The following is a 19465-nucleotide window of genomic DNA, read 5'->3' as shown; positions in this document are numbered from 1 at the left end:
GTTCATTTGAATACAATATTTACTAAATTTATATTACTTCTTTTGAAATTAAATACTAATCTTTTAATTATCTTTTATGTTTTCATTCACACTTTTTGCGATATAAAATATCTTTATTAAATTTATTTGCTTTCTCTTTTAAATTAATTTATTATATTTTAATTTCATGCATAAGCTTTATGAAATTTAATTAAAATAAACTTTATTAAATAATTGCTAACTCTCTATTATTAATTTATTATATTTTACTTTCATGCATACGCTTTATGCAATTTAATTAAAATAACTTTATTAAATTTATGTTTTCTCCCTCTAGTTAATTATGAGATGTTTTAATAATATATTTATTAATTCAACTAATAATATTATTTATAGTTTATTATTTAAATTAAAACTCTTAAATAATAATTATTAATTTAAATTAATATAATTATGCCTAAATTAGAACCAAAAATTTATCTTTAAGTTGAACTTTTTTATTTAATTAATTCATGAGATTTTTTAATTAACTTAATTAATAAAATTATTTAGAGTTTATTATTAAAAGAAAACTCCTAAATAATTATCATTAGATTAAATAAATATAAATACGTCAAAAATAAAACTTTGTTATAATCTTTTAAATTCAATTCTTTTATTTAATTAATTTATCAATTAATTAAATATAATTAAATATTGAATTTTCTTTATAAAATTTTCATGCAACAACTTTAAGAAATTTAAATTAAAATATCTTTATTAGATTAATTTTCTTTCTCACTTTAATTAATCATGAGATGTTTTTAATATCATATTTATTAATTTAACTAATAATATTATTTAGAGTTTATTAATTAAAATAAAACTCCTAAATAAATTATTATTAAATTAAATAATTATAAATATGCCAAAACTAGAACTATAACTTTATCTTTGAATTTTATTCTTTTATTTAAGTAATTCACGAGACATTTTTAATAATATATTTATTAACTTAATTAATAACATTATTTAGAGTTTATTATTAAAATAAAACTCCTAAATACTTATCAATAAATTAAATAAGTATAAATACGTCAAAAATAGAACTTTAATAAAATCTTAAAATTTAATTCTTTTATTTAATTAATTTCCCAATTAATTAAATATAATAAACATCAAATTTCTTTATAAATCTTCCATTAAATTAAATCATTAAATTAATTTTTGATTTGATTTAATTATTAGAAAAAATCACATAGCCACAAAACAAAATATGACAACTCAACTGAAGGCAAAGAACATAATCAAACTCTATGGTCAAAATCATGAATTCATGTCACTTGATGAATTTGAAGGAGTAAACTGACTCAGATACTTGTCCTAATTTCTAGGACAATTGGCTTAGGGTTTAGGATTTGGACTCAAGAGTTATCTCCCCACTTATACCATTAAAATACTATGATAGGGTATGCTCATTCTGGCAATTTATGGAAGTCGATACCTAATACCTGCAATCTATATAAAATCCACATATGTATAAACACAATATTCTAAACTAAATAGGCAATGGCAGGACGTGGTTCATCATGCAGATCCTGACTAGCAGGTGACTACAACTCCCTTCCTCAACCACATCAAAAATGTCAAACATAAAGAAAACATACACGCACACCATACACATGCAAGTATGGAGTAAGTATCCATAGAAACTGCATAAAAATCATTTGTCTAACTAACATCATTCAATAACTGAAATAACTGGCACTAAGTACCTCAACATATATATATATATATATATATATATATATATATATATATATATATATATATATATATATATATATATATATATATATATATATATATCAACTGAATATGAAATACAACTAATCAATTTCAATAATCTACCACCACTAATCATAAAACATAATAATAGAACAGGCCTAAAAGAATCCAGTCAAAACAAATTAGAAAAGTCAAGTAGGGGTAGGCATTACACCATCTACATCAACTACATCAAAATCTAGAGAAGATGAAATGAATGATTGCAAAATGTGCATGGTTAGAGAGACTAATGCCAGAAAGATCGATTTTGTGGCGAAATCCAAAATCACTCAATCAATAACATATTCCTATGTGCATGTTGACCATGATAATGAGGACACGCATTAATCAAAATATATAGCTCAATAACAGTCAAATGTATCGAAACATATATTAAATGTGCACAAACAAAATAAAATGTTACAAAGATTGAATGGCCAACAAACTAACTCAAAGGCACCACTTTAAGCCTCAAAGGAAATTCACAAATCAGATGTGCAAGTTTAGTGAATAAAATTCACCAAAATAGTTTGCAATCACATTCAAGAAGGAGATTTATGAAGATGATTCAGACAGAGACAGACAGGCACAATGTGTTATCTAATAAGAATTGGACATGTAACAAAGTTGAATGAGGCACAATGTGTTATCTATAGTTATACCAACAAAAATATCAAGAACTGAAGGAGGCCAATGAAAATAAGGTACATGAGAAAGTTCCTCCTGTAGCCTAAAGAAATAACTATGTATAGAGGGGGGGTTGTTATTCCTGTTTCGATGGCCCTGTTGGCATACTATTTGATGAATAATGAAAAATATGGGGTGTTGCCTAAAGAAAATAGAGATAAATCAATATAAAACTGGGTAACTACATCTCTTTAACAAATAAGAATAAGCATGCTCTAAAGAGAGAGATGCACACATACACATTCAATGTTTATAGAAGACCTACATGATAACTGGAGAAGTTAAAGAACTAAAGACCTACCCATGTCAATTGTACCCAACACCCATCTAAAAAAATAGAACCTTCAAAGGTTGGGGCTCTAACTAAGAATGCCCAGTTGTAACTACTTCTTTCTTAGGGTCCATTAAAGTTGTTATTAATAGGATGTTACAAGGGTTCGTAGATTTCACTTGGTAATTTTTTTTTTAAGTAGAGTGAAATATATTGTGGGATAGGGAAACTCATGGTATGACAATGGATTTTGATGAAGATATGTGTGAGGACGGGATATTAAATCCTTGAACAAGCTTAGGGCAGTGTTACTGGGGTAGTCCATTAGGCATGGGTTGGGCATTTACATGGAAGCCCCAAGAATTAAAGACAAAATCAATTAGGCACCAACTAGGCAAGAAAGCAATGAAATGAAAAGTATGGAGTTAATTTGAGCTTTAACTTTCTTTAATGCCATGATAACCATTGTCATTTTAGTAGTATAAATAGCCCTATGAGTGAAAATGAAACAACTTTCTACAACATTAACATAGGGCACATTGAGCATAGGGCGGTCACAAATCCAAACTAAGATCAAAAGTGTGTACCTTGACTTTAAAAAACCTTACAATCAGACACAAGTTTGGAAAAATGGAAAGGAGAGACAATATTCAACATCATAAACCCTCATCCAAGGTCCAAAGCCCACTGAAATCGAAAAAATGAAATAGGCTAATAAGACCTCGCGATCTTTCATAATTTGACAAATTATTATTGAGAATGGGAATGGCTATTTTAATAAAAAAAAAATTTTGGAATGGACATATGCTCATTTCTGGGACAAAATTGGAATATGTATGCCTATTCTCTATTCTGATTTGGAGTACCAAATGGAGAAAACATTTCCTATTCCTATTCCAGCAAACCAATAGGCCCTTAAAGAGATGACTATATAAGGTATAATAGTCAATTAAGATCTCAAACTCTATAGAGTATGGATTGTTGTTCAATAATATAAGAAATTTAGAATTTAAGAATTTGGAAAAATTAACTTTAGGAATTTGAGAGTTTGTTTAAGGAGCAGGTAAAATTTATAAATTTATTTAAAAAGGCAAGATATAGTTTGATGCTTAATCAAAAGAAAGTCATGAAAGAGGTAAAATAAATTAAAATTAGTGTTTTAAATTGAGTATATATGTTATTTGTAAATTTTGTACTAATGTGTTAAATAAAAAGTTGAATACAACGTTTCAATATAAGTTTATGTTTTGTATTTATGAAACTTCTAAATAGAATAATGACAATTCATGTCAAAGTGTTGAGATGGAAAAATCATAATTATAGGCTAATCATTACAACATAGACATTAATATTCCGAAAATTAGATTCTATTGTAGAATCCTACTCCGAAAATTAGATTCTATTGTAGAATCCTACCATGAAGTTTATATATGTTATGATGTTTTCAAGTATGTGTGTATCTTTACATTTGATGTATTGTTGTATCTCTTTTTATTTCAATACAATACATGTTTGTACAATAACAAGTTTCATTCCAAAATCTTTCAAATTCTAAAAAAATGTAAAAAACTTTTAAAAATTCCAAATTTATTAATCAAAGAAGATTTATACTATTAAAAATTTAAAGAATGTGTCAATTAATAATTCATGATATTATGTATATGTATCTATCTATGAGCATAAACTTCTTTTTGTAATAGATTAATATTATAGAGGTCTGAGTGCACTCAAGTATAATTTAGACTTGAGAAAATATATTTACCACCTCTAAAAGATACCTAACCTTAATCCCTAACATTTATAGCCAGTTGAATATCCCCATAATATGCTCCATAACCTATTTCACGAGCCTGTTGGCATAATCATAATACATTGTTGTGTAACTAGTTATCGGTTGTCGAACTGTCCGTACAGTTACCACAATACATTATTCTATATAATGTACTCTCTTTCATTTGGTATTAGAGAAGCAACGAAGGATTTAGATGCTTATGTAGTAAGACTCCGTTTGAATTTGCAGTCATCAGACAAAAGTCTCATATTAGTTTGAGGTCTCTGTCACTCACTCCCATACTAACCATGTTTACAAGAGACTCCTAGAGATTAACCAAATAATCCATATCAGCCGCATTGTAAACATTTTGAAAATGGTTGATGCAAGTTTCCATTGTGGGCTGAGCAGAGATGATGTCTGGGTTGACGGCAGTGGCTGAATAGTGTCTGGCTTGGTGGCAGAGTCTGAGTAGTCTGTTAGGTTAACTGACAGAGTTTAGATAAGTACACCATCTCTCTTATCTTGCAAGTTTCTTCTAATGGAATGGCAATACCAATCAATCCTATCGTGTACAGCTCTATTCAACTCGTGTTGAGAATAACTGATGAAGCCCTAATCATAACCATCTCATTGATGGGGATAATTTCAAGTGAACATGAAATTGACTAGACCCAAACAAAGAGCAAGTCAGTCGGTGAGAATATTGTTGATGGTATGGGCTTATTGATATCAAATGATTTGGTTAAAAACCAGAAATAGCGTACAAATTGGTGATACAGAGAGTAGAATGTTATTGTAGAGCACTAAATTTGATGTCATTTGTTTTACCGCTTTTATATACCGGAGTTTATATGAATTCAAGTAGAGTTATATTTCCTGTATAGCATTATATGTTTGGTGGTTATTTGACAGTGAAAGGGTTGTTATTCAATGGAGATTCTATTATATAAATATTCAACTTTTAATTTTCATACATGGAAAATATAAAAAAATGAAATTGATGAATAAAAACTTATGGGAAATAGTAAGCGGCAAGGAAAAATTACCTAAAGATGCAAGTAAATTACTGAAGTGGAGGAGTAGAGATGAAAAAGCCAAGGCTATCATTGATATTGCTCTTGCAGACTTTCAGCTTCATCATGTAGGTTTAGACAAATCATCTACATATATTTAGGAAAATTTAAACAAGCTATTTGGAGCAAAAATCTGTTAATGTTAAATTTTCCTTGAAACTTTAGTTGTTTAGCTTCAAGATGAAGAATGGCATCACAATGTCAAATCAAAAGTTAAGGTCATGTTGATGTTGATGATGCTAAGACCATTCTATTAAATAGTTTATCTTCCAAATATAATAATGTTGTCTTTACACTTAGTCAAATCACTTCATGGACTCTAGAGGATATGATTTCATCTCTTCTATTCAAAGAAAAGAAGATGAAAGAAGTGATAGAAGATCATCTAGTAGACAAGGCATTATACTCATGAAGAAATAAAAGGTGGTCGAACAAACATAAAAGAGATGTAATAAATGTTCTTATTAGAAGAAAAAGGTCACAAATATGGATTTTTTGGAACTACAGCTAGTGATGTTCTTAAGGAAAGCTAAAAGACCAATCCAACAAAGAAGGTAATGTTGCTTGCATTGTCGATGCTAGTTTTGCAGCATTTGAGGATGGAAGAATTTCCATCATCTCAAGTTAACTTCTTGTTTTAGGATAGTACTTTGTATGAGAAGCATTTTTGACATTTTTGCTTTTGTTGTTTATTTTTCTTTCTAATAATGACAAATGTAGAGAATATATATTTTGTGAAGCATGATTTCAAATCCTTTTCTACCTTCTACTCTCAATAGCGAGTGTTAGATAATATATTGGTACATTCTAATTCTATTAGTAACCTCCAAATATGTTGGTACATTCTTGTAGAAACCTATAGAATCCAAATGATAGCAAAAAGAGTAATGTCTAATACCCAAAAACAACAATATATGAAAGAAAAATAAGTTACTCTGCTCTTGAACAGAGAATACTCTATTTTGGGGACAGAATCATAATCTTTTATTCAATCTAAATGAAGGAAACTATTACAAAAGAAAGACAGTCTGTTGCCTTTAAATTAAAGAATGAAAACTAAAATAATTGCATTATTCATGCCAATGATTACATATGGGAAAAGAAGGAACTAAGACTAAACTACAATGCATTCAAAAACATAATCTAATGCATGCGATATGTAAAGCACGCTCGTTGTTTAAACACTAAATTAAACTACTCCTAAACTGAGGTAATAGCGGCATATTTGGTAATTGAAAAACTAGAAATTATTGTGAAATGGTGGAGTTGAAGTGGTGGAGTTGGAGTTTGAAGTGGAGTCCAATCAATTTTGAAGCTGCATGTTGATTTTAGTTTCTTTCTCTTCACTGAACAACAACATTAATCATCATACTTTTTTTGGAGGACTTAAGGATGGACTTGCTCTTGAGATTGGTGAGGGGTTACTTAGTGGGCTTGGTGATCTTGAAATAGATCCATTAGCTGGCTGTTCATTATCATTATCATCAATAACACCATCATCCAAAATTGATTTTGGCTTTTCAACATGGCTTTTTTTATGACCATAAACTCCTCATTCATCAAAAATCACGTCTCTTGAAACAACAATTTTATTAGTAATAGGATTGAATAATTTGAAAGATTTTCTTTCCTCACTATAGCCCACAAAAATATATGATTCACTTTTAGCATCTAGCTTTTGCCTATTCTGATCAGGGATGTGAACATAAGCCAAACAACCAAAAACTTTAAAATGATTTACATTAGGCCTTTTCTCATATCATGCTTCATATGGAGTCATCTTATCTAGGGCACTTGTAGGACTCCTATTAAAAATATATACAATTGTAGCAGCTAAATCAGCCCAATAAGAATTGTTCAAACCCTTGGTTTGCAACATACTCCTTGCCATTTATACTACAGTATGAATCTTTCTTTCAGCCACTCCATTCTGTTGAGGTGTTTATGCAGTTGTGAGTTGCCTTTTGATCCCATTCATCTCACAAAAATTCTAAAAACCTTTTGAGAAAAACTCTCCTCCATGATCTATTCTCAAACATCTAATTGTGTTCCCTTTCTCATTCTCTACATGAGTTGTAAACCTCTTGAATCTAGCAAAGGCTTCATCCTTAGTCTTCAAAAAATACACCCAACACATGCGTGAGTAATCATCAATAAAAGTAATGAAATATGATGACTTACTCAAGCTTTTTATTTGCATTGGACCACAATAATCTAAATGAATAAGCTGAAGTGGGTGTTGGGACCTCCATGCATTGTCTTTTGGAAATGATTCCCTTGGATGCTTCCCTTTTGCACACCCTTCACAAATCTGTTTATACTCTTCAACCTTAAACAATCCAAGAACCAATGCATGTGATTTTAGATTCTTCAAACTATCGGTAACCTACATATGCCACAATAGATAACCTTTTATTAAGTCTGTAATAATTTTAAAAATATTTTAAAATATTTTCCAATTGAACTTCCATGATCTATGTGTCAATAAAATTATAAACATGGATAGCTTTTCTATCATTAAATTCAACGAGAAACATTCTAGCTGAACCATCACATCCTCTAAACTTTGGACTTTGATCATTTCTTGTTATCCTTCAGGCATCACTTTATTCATTTTAACTTAGCTAAAGTTATTATGGAAATAAAATAATTATGTTGCTCATCATATATTTAGCAAGACCCAAATGTTGATATACTATGTTATCATATGATTCTCATTAAAACAACAATCACTATGCAATACCTAAGCTATGATTCCCATTGAAATATGTTTTGATGAACAGGATTACCTAAGCTTCCTAAATCTGGTCCATGACAAAGCCACCAAGATAGTTGTTGGATGATTTATGTTACTATGCTTTGTGCTCTTTAAATAGTGTGCATGTATTGCACTAACAAGTGCTTGTACTTCCCATATAGAAACTATAATAAGAAATCTATTGTCATTATAGTTGGCAAAGGATTTAGAAAAGGGAAAAAGACCTAGAGTCTAGTGTGACATGCACTAGGGATTCCTTTCTAGAAAAGATTTACTTATGAGCTTGTTTATTTGTAAATGAGAAAGAAGATATACTTGTTGTAAGGTTGTAATTACTATTTATTTTTAATAAAATCTTACATTTTTAAATTAGTTAAACGATATATATTATAGTTTATTTTTAAGATGAACACTTCATATATTTGTGATGTGGATATGAGCATGCTATCTATAGACTATGTATTCTTAATCATAGTCCTCATGTGTTTGTTTGAGGCATAGAAGAATACCCATTTTAGTGTGGGTGATACAATTTAAGGCTATTCATATTATGCATAAATGATGTATGCGTCTTATGTCTAATTATTATGGGAATATATGGTGTTGGAATAATGTGATTTTTGTTCATACACCAATGCTGGAAAGAATCTTCAAATAGACTTGTTTGAAATGTATTTTACATTTCTTTGATGTAATTAGATTAGAATTAAAGGAAAAATATTAAGGAATAGTTGTGATTCAAAAGAAAGATAAAAATTCGTCATACGAGAGAAGATGATTAATTATTTTGACTTTTAGGAAAGAAACTATGAGCACTTTTTTGTGAATTGTAATCTTAGTATATTATTTATTAATAGAAAAGGACTATTTTTCAAAAAGAAAATTGTAAATATAACCTAAATGATTAAGGTTTTGTTATAGGAATGACCTTGGTGTTGGAATGTTATCACTTTTCAGTATAAGCATATGAGTGGTTGTGAGTCATCGCTGTGATTGCAATCACAATAGTTATAATATCAATACTTATCAACCAACTAGATAATGTTTCATTGATTACATTGATTAAAATTATGGGTTGAAAGTAGAGATAGTTTTTTAGTGCTCTACATCCATGGTTCCCACACACTCCTATTACAGTGGCCTTGTATGCCCACAATCATTGTTGTAGATGGTGATCTCATTATTGGGTGTGTTAATGGTTTTCCTACCTTGAAACCTCCTTATTTTGTTGCTAATTCTATCCATGTTGTGGGCATAGAGTTTTCTAATGTTATATTTTATGTTGCAAATGGTGCTTTTTCCTACCATGGCTCATAGCATGAGCTTGGAGTTAGATGGTACTGTAGTTTCCACTTTAGGGATTCCTAGTTGTTGCAACTCAGGCTCTACGGTGTTTATAGGTGGTGTTGGAGTGGCGGCTTTGGATCATATTTCTCATGGAAGAGTTTTCTCTACATTTCTCATTCTTTTATTAATCCTTCAACCTAGAGAATACATCATCATTTTATTGTGTTAAGACCCCCCTATGGTGCTCCATGGGCACAATGTGATGAAACATTAAGATCTCTATCTATTGTTTTGTAATGGTTTGTCAATTTTCCATTGTTATTGCTTCTTTTCTAGTGGACTTTTGGAATTGGCTTGCTCTTTGGATTCTTAGGAAATGTCTAGTACTTGGTGGAAGAATTTTTCTCATAATCACTTGACAATTGTGAATCTAGCCTCTTCTATGGGTGCCCCTAGTTCACAAGTGCCCTACCAAGGAGTAGATTTCCCCTTGTGTGGTTCTAATTATGGTTCATTTTTTTATTTTTCGTACTCTTCTTGTTTCTCCATCAGCTATTGTTTGTTCTTTAGTGCCAAGTTGTCACCATTTTCCCTCTCCTTTTGTTTCTCCTTTAATAGTTGTTTTTCTCCTTAAGGGGGACATCCTCCTCTTTATCCCCCTTAAGAGAATTCAAAAGATAATATCAAGTCTAAACAATTATTAATAGATAAAGGGAGAGTCTTAATACTTATTCTCCCCTATTTCACATGTTTTAAAAGGATGACTCTTTTAAGCATGCTCAACATAGAGTGGTACTAGGATGGTGATCTCTCGAGAATTCCTAGTGCTTCACCTCGGTGAGCATCACCTAGATCTAATGAGTGCTAAGTGTTCCATTTATTCTCATGAGAGAAGGATTTGTCTTGATCACTACTTATGAAACCTGGGTCAATGAGTTTGACTCCAAAACTTCATAGTTAAACCCTGATAGCAATATCATAGCCTTGGTTTTCATTAGTTCTTAACTCTTATTAAAATTCTTATACATTTTTGTTGCTTAACTTCTCATTAGATGCCTATTATGGATTTGACCCTTCTAGATTTAATCAATCAAAACAATTACAAATTACAAATTGAATAAAAAATTTAAATGATTTAAATTAATACAAGAAATCCCTCGTATACATAGTTGTGATAAAATAAGTAGACAGGTAACACACCAACACGAGTGTAGGTTTATATATTTGGAGTTAATTTATTTAAAATAATTATAGAGATATAGACCATGAAGTCTTTGATTCATAATAGAGACATGTAGGCAGATTTTTAAATCATAAATATAACCTAAATGATTAAGGTGGGTCTAGGAATGATCTTAGCATTTTGAGGTTATCACTTTCTAGCATAAGGATACAAAAGGTAGTATAGAGTCATCAATGTGATTGTAATTATAATAGTCCTATAATAAATACTTCTAAACAAGATAGAAAATGTTTGATTGGTTATATTCTTAGAAAATGTGAATTTTAAAACTAGAGATGGTTTTTGAATGCTCTGCAACCATGGTTTCTACCCACTCCTCTCATAGTGTCTTCATACACTCTATGACCATCAATTTGGCCCCTAATCTCATTGTTGGGTGTGCCAAAGGTTTTCTTACCTTGGATCCTCCTTATTTTGTTGATAACATCATCCATGTTGTAGGTCTGGAGTTTCATATTGATACAATCTATGTTACAGATAGTGTTTTCTTCCTACCATGACTTATAGCATTGACTCTGGGTTAGATCGCATTGTAGTCCCTACTTTAGGGCTCCCTATTATTTCCAACTCAGGTGCTAAGGTGTCTATATGTGGTTTTGGGGGTGGTGGTTTTGGATCCTTTGGCTCCTAGAAGAATTTCCATTAGTTTTACCTAGATTTTCCATTCTTTTATTATCTCGTCACCCTAGAGAATGTGGTGTTATCTTCCTTGTGTTAAGACCACCAACAGTGGTTTTTGGGCATGATATAATGAGAAATGAATATTTCTAGCAAATTTTTGCCAAGGTTTGTCTATTTTCTATTGTCATTGTTAATTTGCTAGGCAACATTTGGCTTTTGATTACTCTCCCAATTGTCTAAAAATGGATGTACTACTTGGTAGAAGAATGCTTATGATGATCACTTGATAGTTTTGAATCTTGCCTCTTCTATGGTTGCTACTTCACGAGATTTTGTGGAATCCCTACAAGTGATCTTGATGTTCCTTTTGTAGTTCCATTTAAGGTTCATTTATTTATTTATTTATGCTCTTCTTGTTTCTCTATCAATTATTGCTATTTATTCAATAATAGTTTGTCACCTCTTGTCATCTCCTCCTTTTATTCATCCTTTGATAAGTTGTCTATCTCCTTAAATAGAGACTGCCTCCTCTTCTTCCTCTTCCTTTTGAGAATTTAGTAGATAATATTGTGAAGACTATTATCAATAATAAAAGATGAAAAAGTCTTAATACCTCTTCTTCCTCTTCCATCTTTATTAAAAGAAAATCCTTTTTTCTAAGATTAGAACCCTTAGTTCTTGCTATATCTTAGCTTTGATTGTTTCATTTGGCCATAGTTTATATTAATTTGACTCTTGTTGATTTCCTCAATAAAAATAAATTGAATTAATACAACATACACATGATAAAAAATAGTAATACTTTTAAAAGTGAACCATGGGATAAAAATATGTGTGTGAGAGTTGCTATGAGCTCTGCTAGGGTTTGTACAGCCTCCATCTAAATCCTTGTTGGTTTCCATTATTTGTCATACCGCATTTACTATGGGATTATTTTCATTTACAATGAGTTCAGCCTTCTCCAACCTAGCAATTGATGCTGGTGCTGGAGTTGCTACTACTACTAGAGTTAATGGCTTCATTGACCAAATGCCCAAACAAGTTTGTTCCCAAAGTGTTCCAAGAGGTAATTTCTCTCTTGATATTATTTTGAATGCTAAGGAGTTTGATAGTGCATGCACCTAGTTAGAACAAAAAACCTTTATTGGGTATTTTTTGGGTTGTACTCCTTCTAAAAACATGCTACAAGAATGGGTTTCTAAGGTTTGCCACCTAAGGGTGTTTGCATTGAAGGCATTCAAAGCCTTACTAGAGGCTTTTTCCTTTTTCACTTTGGCAATGCAAGCCAAGCCAAACATGTTTTTGTGTGAGGCCAATGAACTATAAGGTCTCCTCTCCTAGTTTTTCACCATTGGTCATGAGATTTTGCTATTTTCGATGATTGAAAACTTAAGGTACTCATTTGGGTGGAGTTCCCTGGGTTTTCCATCCCTTGCTAGTCTTTTTTACCTACTATTACGCAAACTATTGGCAAGGTTATTTGCCTTGAACCAAACAAGTTTTTCATTGCTCATCCCCAATGTAGGGTTTGTGTTGAGGTTGACCTATCTAGGGACCTCAAAAATACAATGGACATACAAATAGGTGGTACCACCTCCACTTGATGCTTTACCTTAATCTTTTGAATACCTACTACCGATGCTAGTCAGTTTAGCATAAGATTAGGGATTATCCCTTGTTGGATTGTAACAGTCCCTCTACTTTGGAAACTAAGCTTGCTCTGACCGCTAAGAAAGATGAATGGACTATGGTGGTGAAAAAAGAGAAAGGTTCGGTTGTAGCAAAGGCAAGCTCTGTGCCTATGGATCATGGTAAATCTAGTTCAAGCCAAATACCCCATGAATCCCTAGTTCCATTGCTCCCTTTGTCTCCTATTTCAAACCCTAGAGGCCAAGGGATAGTGGTTGTTCATACCCCAAATCTGTGTCCTCTTTGGACTCGAACACCACAAGTTGCATCAATGATTGCTCAACAAAAGCTTCGTTGATCTTGCAACCCAGATGGCCACAATGAGTTTTTTGACAATGGGGAGAAGCTTCGAAGGGTCACAACTATTGATGACCCCTCTTTGAGCCTCCTTCCTTTTTGCACAATAGTTTCTACTCTCTTGGGGATGAGGATGACATGCAAGTTAGTTTATCATGAATTGCATGTCATGAAATGTGTGGGGGTTGAAAGACCTTCCTAGAAAATATTATGTGCGTGATACCAAGCGTCAGTTTGATCTTGATGTGTTTTGCCTCTAGGAAGTTAAAGTTGTTGGGTTTCTCCTTACCTCAGCCTATCGTGTTATTTGGTTGGATAGTGTCATTTTTGCTTCTTAGCATGAAGTTGGTCAAGGTGGTGTTGTTACTCTTCTCTCCCCTCATTTGATCTCCTCTGTTGTTCCGCATGGTTTTGATCCTTTACATAGGGTGGTTTGGATTTTGTTGTCTTTTCAGAATCATTCTCTTGGTATTGTTAACATTTATGCTCCCAATGATGCTATTGAGCACTCACACTTGTGGCATTGGTTGGCAGATCATTTGTCACCTACGACATGGGGACTTTAATATGGTTGAGCTAGCCTCTAACAAGGATGGCCTTCTGCCTTTTAGATGGGTAACTGGTGAATGGGAAGCCTAGTTTTACATGCAGAGCAAGTTAGGTCTTTTTTGTTTCGATGCTTCATTGGATCTAACATAGCTTTTAAAAGACTTGACATGGCTATGATTTCTGTGCAGTCATTTTTCTCTTTCTCTGAAAAGCATGCCTTGCCTATCATTCCTCTTCCTAATATGACATTGTCAAACCACTCCCCCATCCTCTTTTCCATCACCTAGCAGTCAACTCATCCTTGCCCAAATAAAACTCAGTTTTACCTCAACATTTCTTTGTTGTCTCATCCACCAACTGTTGCTCATATCCTACATTTTTGGAATCTTGAGCCTCAACCCTACAATCACCTTGAATAGATCAAATGGTGGAATGATGCCATCCTTCATACTATGAGATTTCTTCACATTTACAGCAGACAACTTGCTATGTACCGCAAGCCATCTTATGAAGCCACTACGCTCAATTTGCGTATGACCTCCAAGGCTCTTGCCATGAATCTATTTGATACTGATCTCCAAGTTTGGCTTGCCAACCTTCGGCACCAAAAGCAGGTTGCAGATAGCTATGCTACCAGGGGAGCTCAGATCAAAGCCTGTCTCCATTGGTTTGGAGGTCAGCAATCAGGCTTCCAAGGAATTTTATAGTGCTTCAAGGGCTCATCGCTCTACTATGGGTATTAAGTGCATTCGTGAAAATCAGTAGGTTCTCACTGACATGCCTCATATTCTCCAAGCTTTTGTGTGTCACTATGTGTAGGTTTTTATGGCTCAAGGGTCGTCTATTGCGTGCAATCAAGTGTTGCAAGCCTGCCTTGATGTTACTCCCAATAGGCCTACTCCTGAGCAACATGCCTTTTGTGAACAAAGGCTTACTCTTGCAGACTCAAAGGAAGCTATCTTATCCATGGATGATGACAAAGCCCCTAGATGTGATGGCTTCCCTTGTGAATTCTACAAAATGCTTTGGGATGACATTGCTCCTGACTTGCTTTAGGTTTATCTTGAAGCTTACAATTCTAAATCATTAGGCAACACTATCAACAAAGTGAATATTAAATTCATACCTAAAGTTGGAGATCCTAAAAAAATTTGCAATGGACGCCCATCACTTTGTTGAATGTCTCATACAAGATCATTGCCAAAGCCCTCTCTCTTAAAATTTGGCATTTGCTCCCTCAGATTGTTCAACCTAAACAAACTAGTTTCATCAAGTCTCGCTATATCTTGGACAACATCATTGCTATGTGGGAAGGAATGGAATGGGCCAAGCAATCCAAATAGTAGGCTCTTTTCCTAAAGATTTACTTCACCAAAGCATATGACCGTATTGAATGGCCCTTTATTCTTGCTATGCTTCAAGCTTTGGGTTTTGGCCCAGTATTTTATCAATTGGTGCAGATGCTATTTGGGGATGCTTCTACTTGCATTTCCATTAATGGATGCCAATTTGAAGCTTTTGGGCTCTTTAGATCTATCTGTCAGGGTTTTCCTCTTGCACCTTCTCTTTATGTGTTGGTAGCCGAGGGCTTTGGCTATCTGCTGGCCAATGCCATCTCTTGAGGGCTAGTGTGTGCTATTTCTTTACCACAGTCTACCACCCAACTGGTTAACGGCCATTTTACAGATGATTCTTTCCTTAAGGATGAGGAGAATATTACCAATTCTTTGCAGTGTTTAGATACCTTTTGTCTTGCTTAAGGGTCAACCATCCAATGGGACAAAACCCTTTGCTACCAACAATCTTTTCTACCAGGCCCTCACTGGTTGCAACAATATGGATGGAAATGGGTCCAATACGATGAATTTTTTTAATTCTTGGGCATTCCCTTTTCTTTTCAAGCATCTCCTGTGGAGTTGTGGAATGATGTGTTTGCTCGAATTGAGAAGAAGCTGAAATATTGAATCACTAAGCCCCTTTCACTTGCGAGGAAGTTCCAAATATGTTCCAAAAGTCTTGTTGCTACTCATGTTTATTATTCCTCCTGTTGGGCTCCCTTTAAAGCCTCATACCTTAAGCTTGAACATCTTCCTAGTGACTTTCTCTAGGCCTCTGATGTTGTGCATCATGGCTTTCACAGACTAGCTTGAGACTTCTATTGTTTACCCAAGGATTCTAGTGGTCTTGGTCTGCTTTCCACTCATAAACAAGGAATAGCCCTCTATGCCAAATGGGTCATACGGGCTCTCACTGGAGATGAGACCTGGAAAAAATTATTACGTCATTGTATTTCTTTAGGCTTTCTAGTTAACCACCCAGCCTAGAAAGGGATTGGGTTTCAAACCCTTCTTGTGACTTCTAAACCTGTTCAAATTCAGGGCACCTTTGTTGCTAGGAGCATTTGGAAATCATGGGAAGCCATTAAGCCTTGGCTTCATTGGGTTGGTAATGGATTCAAAGATGGACTCTCGATGAATCAACAAGACCTATGATGGTCGCCCTTGTTTGCCACTCAAGGGGTGCCTTTAGCCAAGGTTCAAGGGGCTAGTGCTTTGCATTTATTTTGCTAAGGTACCAAGACATCCAAAGATTTATTCTCTAGAGTTACAATGAGCCTTTGCTCATGGGAGGACTTACAGGTGCAGTATTGACTTATCCATCCAGATCAACAGACAATTGATCTTCTAGTTTCTATGGTTCCTCCCAATTTGTTACACAAGCTTGGAATTCACTCATCCTACCCTTGGTGGAAAGATTGGAAGTGGTAGCCTGCCACTCCAATGACCAGTTACAAACCTAGGCTAGGGTATCGATGGCTGGTGCCCCATCTTCCAATGGTTGATACCCTCAATCATTGTTTTCATTTGCATTCTTCACATAAGACTTGGAGTCTTGGATTTGCCACTATCTAATATGCTATCACTGAGCCAAAGATTACTCACTTCGCCTGGTGTCTCCTCTTCCAGGGTTTACCTTTGGGTCCTCGGCTCCGGCATCTTGGAGTTCCTGATCCTAGATGTCCTTTTTTGTGGCCAACTTGAAAGCTTTCTACATATTTTTTGGTTTTGCAGAAGAGCTCAGAATTATTGGCTTTGGATTTTTGATTTTTTTAGGCCTTTTCATGTAGAGGCCTTCACTTGGCATATGGTGGTTCTGGGTGATGCTCCCAGACTCCCTTTTAGATATGCCCAAATTTAGCATGCTTTCAAAATGGAGATATTGTTTAAAATCTACAAAGATCGCAATGATGTTTTATTCTCTCACAGTTTTCTTGATATTTATGTTGTGATGTACTTTAAAGCATGTATATGTAATAATGTCATGATGCAGATACAAGTACAAACTAACAAAGTTGCGTTGAAAGAAGCTCACCTACAAGAGCTACTTGCTCACTAGGGATATGCTCCTTGTACGATTGCTCGAGTACCTCTGGATGCTTTATCTAGTGGCCGCACTCCTCCTCGAGGTCATCGAAGAGTCCAGAGCAATTCTGCTCACCGCTCGCAGACCCCCAGGTCGCAGCCTCATCGCTGCTCTCCTAGTGGTGGCTTTGGTGGCCATCACCACTCAGAGGTTAGGCTTGGGTTGGTCCCTGGTGGCTCCCCTGTTGCTACTGATGCGGGTTGGCCAGCTACTCACCATGACCCTAAGTGGGTGTTCCCCCAATTGGATTTAGCCATTTCTCCTCCCAAGGCCGAGGAAGATAAAGATAAAGACAAAGATGTTGCTGCGGACAATTGGGCTCCCCCTAAGCCAACCAATGACCCCATGGATTTTTGGGGTTTTGATGACAAAGCCCCTCCTTCGACTAGCACTACTCTTGCAGCCTGAAGTTTTATTTTTCTATTTATATATGTTTTTTGATCAATAGTTGATCTTCGGCCTTGGGCCGTTTGAACTTGCAGGGTGATCCTATATCGCCCGCCCTTATGTTGTGAATATGTATCTTTAAAATTTTAATTTAATTCATCACAAAAATAAAAAATAACCGTGGAAGTCGTCAAAGAGAACTTTACCTAGCCACCCACATGAAAGAACATGACGTACCCTTCATTCGCACTCAACCTCAAATTTGACACATTTGCTTCGCTTCCATCTTAAGCATGGTCTCAAATTAAGCTTCAATCTCAAGGTTCCCCTGCATTCAGGAATGAAACTTGTTCAAGCCGCAGGGAGTATTCTTTTTCAAGCCACAAAGGCCACACGTCGTACAAAGATCAATCTGCGGCAATCTCTTACAACCAACACCTTGCAAGAATCTCAATTTTCAACCTTCAATACGCGATTACCGCGCCTGGACAGAAAATCGCGTACGATGTTGCACCAAAAGCTCTATATATTCCAACCCCGCTTTTCCCTTTCCCCCAACCATAGCCATTTTCAATGAAGAGCGTGTGGAAATTGGCTTTCGTTTTGGCAGCGATGGTGATAAGTGGCGACGGGGCAGAGGCAACCGTCTCCTGCTTTACGGAGTTTATTCCGTGCCTTCCTTTCGCAGTGAATAATGCTCCACAGCCTACGGAGGGGTGTTGTAACGGCCTACGGAGGTTGCAGGGCAATGCCAAAAGCAGCGAGCAGAGGCGCCAGTTGTGCGAGTGTATTCAGAGTATCGCCACCGCTGGCGGCGGCGTATTTAACTGGGGCAAGGCCGCTAAACTGCCATCTATCTGTAGGGTCGATCTGGGCTTTCCTCTCAATCCTTCCCTTAACTGTGCCCTATTGTAATTGATTTCCCCCTTCCTCTCTGCTTTCTGATTTCCTTATCTTATTCGGGAGCATTTAATGATGACTGTTTTTGATGAATCGAGTCGGCCGAGCTGCAGACTTTAAATCTGTCAGAGGCGTGGAGTAATGTGAAATTGTGCAGAGGAACTTAAAGCCCACGATAAACCCAATGCTGACAGATATAGTTTGGTGTTTATATTGGATGCGGTGATCAAATATTTTTCCTTGGTCTACTGATGAAGTTGAATGGCTCATAAAGAGCCCACCAGGGATCAAGTTTTGCTGAGTGCAAGGCCCATAGACATCATAAGGGATGAGGCCGGGATCGTGCCCCGGGCAAATTTGGTTCAGTCCTTGGCTCTTAGCCGAAGAGGTGTTCAGTATTCAGGCACGTGTAGGCCCGTATCAGGTACCTAAAACTGTTAATGGTGGCCTTCGCTAGTTGGTAACTCGCAGGCTTGTGCCTCGCTGCGCTACCTCGCAGGTCTGAACCGTCCATCAAAAATATATATATATATATATATATATATTTATTTTTATTTTTACATTCTGAACTGCCAAGCTAGAGGAATCGTTGATCTCGTAAACTTGTTTAAGCCCCTAAATTTCTGTTATTATTTTGTACTTATATGCTGCTTTGAAATTTTAATAAAATCTATTATATCTAAATGGTATAGCTATCTTGTTATACAATTCATTGAAACAT

At 34.7% G+C, this 19465-nt stretch overlaps 1 pseudogene; it reads left to right on the top strand.

The window, feature by feature from the left end:
• The first annotated feature begins 18216 nt into the window (after positions 1 to 18216).
• Positions 18217 to 18962, top strand: LOC149532939 (non-specific lipid-transfer protein 3 pseudogene; annotated as a pseudogene).
• The last annotated feature ends 503 nt before the right edge of the window (positions 18963 to 19465 follow it).

Source organism: Cupressus sempervirens, chromosome 10 (assembly GCF_028749045.1).
Source record: "Cupressus sempervirens isolate cs-2001-9-10 chromosome 10, ASM2874904v1, whole genome shotgun sequence".
Classification (NCBI taxonomy): Eukaryota; Viridiplantae; Streptophyta; class Pinopsida; order Cupressales; family Cupressaceae; genus Cupressus; species Cupressus sempervirens.
The sequence above is the reverse complement of the archived record's forward strand: the minus strand, read 5'-3'. Positions and strand labels throughout refer to the sequence as shown.